We start from the raw sequence: 2,011 nt of genomic DNA on the forward strand, positions 1-2,011 counted from the left end.
ACTGAGTATTAAAGATGAGGGGGGGGGGGGGGGGGGATTGGCACATGCGGTTTTACGAGTCAAGAAACCAAACCAAAACAAAACATTATAAATCTTGTACATATATGTTGAATCTAAGAGTGAACCGGTTGCATGAATAGAAATATTTCATTTTAAAATAATTTAAAATGTAATGCAGAAGTTGTAGAGTTGCATTGCTGCTTCTTACCTCTGCGTGTTTCTTAGTGGAGAAAAACGCACAAAGTATCCTGGAACCTCGACAAGTCAAACTTCAGATAATTTCTATTTTTTCTTGTATTCGTGTCCACTTCCGAACTTCCCTCAATCTCTGCAATCTGTTTCTCAGTCCATCCAAGTGTCTGAGTGTGTGTGTGTGTGTGTGTGTGTGTGTGTGTGTGTGTGTGTGTGTGTGTGTGTGTGTGTGTGTGTGTGTGTGTGTGTGTGTGTGTGTAGGTGAGTGTGTGTAGGTGAGTGTGTGTAGGTGAGTGTGCGAGAGTGTTTCTTCCAGTCTCGTGCTCCTGCGGACGCGCAGCGCTGCCATCTATGAGCTCCAGGTTCGGGGAGGGATTTTAAAGAGCGCAGGCCGAATGCAGCTCGGATTCCTATTGGTGCTTTGAGGTGTCAGTCAAACCGATGCGGTTGTTGCGCTTTCTCGATCCCGAGGACTCGTGTGATGGGTTTGTACCTTATAGTAAATTTCGTATTCACGCTTTTACAGAGAGCAACTAACAAAACAAACCAACAAATCAAGAAATAATAAAACAAACAATTAATTAAAAGTAACTGAGTAATTATAATTTGCATATATTTTGGCACTGCTTGGATTCAGAGGAAATTTAAGGTTTAGTCTTTAATCCGTGGGATTATTAAAATGATCATGACTCGGATGTGTGTGTGTGTGTGTGTGTGTGTGTGTGTGTGTGTGTGTGTGTGTGTGTGTGTGTGTGTGTGTGTGTGTGTGTGTGTGTGTGTGTGTGTGTGTGTGTTTTAGGAAAACAGATTTCAGCATGAAGTTAGACGCTTTTTTGTTTGCTGTTTCATTTCTTGGTTTCTTTCTTTATTTCTTCTTTCTTCATGTTTCCTGAAGATTAGAAGTGATATTTTAAAAAAAAATGCTCATGGTTAAAGGTTTTTCAGTAGGTGAGATTAATCATCATTATAATATAATAAATATATTTTTATTAAGTGATAGGATTCATTTATTCTCTTTGAATGAATATGCTTGAATATTATAATCTTCTTCTTCTTCCTCCTCTTTTTTCTTCGTCCTCTTCTTCTTAACTACACATTGTGTAGACACAATGTTTCCTAATGTGTGTGTCTATATATATATATATATATATATATATATATATATATATAGATATATATATATATAGATATTTATAGATAGATAGATATATAGATAGATAGATAGATAGATAGATAGATAGATAGATAGATAGATAGATAGATAGATAGATAGATAGATAGATAGATAGATAGATAGAATTTTACAACTCTCTTCAGAACTTTATTTTTTTAAGTAACGGATTCACACTCGGAACTTTCTACCTATATGTTTTTTTTTTTTAATTGATCATTTTTTTGTGAAGCAGATATTTTACCTCCTGCCTTTCTTGTGTTTGACTTGCAGCTTTTCATGCCATCGCAGGAGTCTGAGCGCTTTTCCTCAGCACTAATAAACGCTCCAGACTCTCTGCAGGCCTGCAAAATGTGTGAGCTGTTTCAGTCCTGTGTCTCAAACTGACTGCCGGTAAGAGGATTAAAACAATAATGCCCTTCTCTTCTTGAAGGTTTTTTTTTAAAGAAAAGATTTCTTCTCCTGGAGCAAAAGCGTTTAGTTCGGAATTAAGGGCAGCAAAAAACCCTAAAGCCGCATAATGTGTCGGGAAAAAGAGGAATGAAAATCCTGAGAGTTTTCCTGAGTGTTAGATTCTCATCTGCAGCTGGAGAGATTTATTATTTATATAAATTAAGGGGAATGAAGAGGATGAATCCCAAACTTTAC

General features: G+C 36.7%; 1 protein-coding gene across 1 annotated transcript in view; it reads right to left on the reverse strand.

Annotated features, from left to right (window-relative positions):
• dmbx1a (diencephalon/mesencephalon homeobox 1a) overlaps window positions 1–516 on the reverse strand; it is a 10,839-nt gene extending 10,323 nt beyond the window's left edge. The window contains exon 1 of the mRNA XM_027158210.2: window positions 209–516. The gene's annotated coding sequence lies outside the window, so the exon portion shown is untranslated. The remainder of the gene's footprint in view (window positions 1–208) is intronic.
• Between the last annotated feature and the right edge of the window lie 1,495 nt (window positions 517–2,011).

This window comes from Tachysurus fulvidraco, chromosome 22 (assembly GCF_022655615.1).
Source record: "Tachysurus fulvidraco isolate hzauxx_2018 chromosome 22, HZAU_PFXX_2.0, whole genome shotgun sequence".
Taxonomy (NCBI): domain Eukaryota; kingdom Metazoa; phylum Chordata; class Actinopteri; order Siluriformes; family Bagridae; genus Tachysurus; species Tachysurus fulvidraco.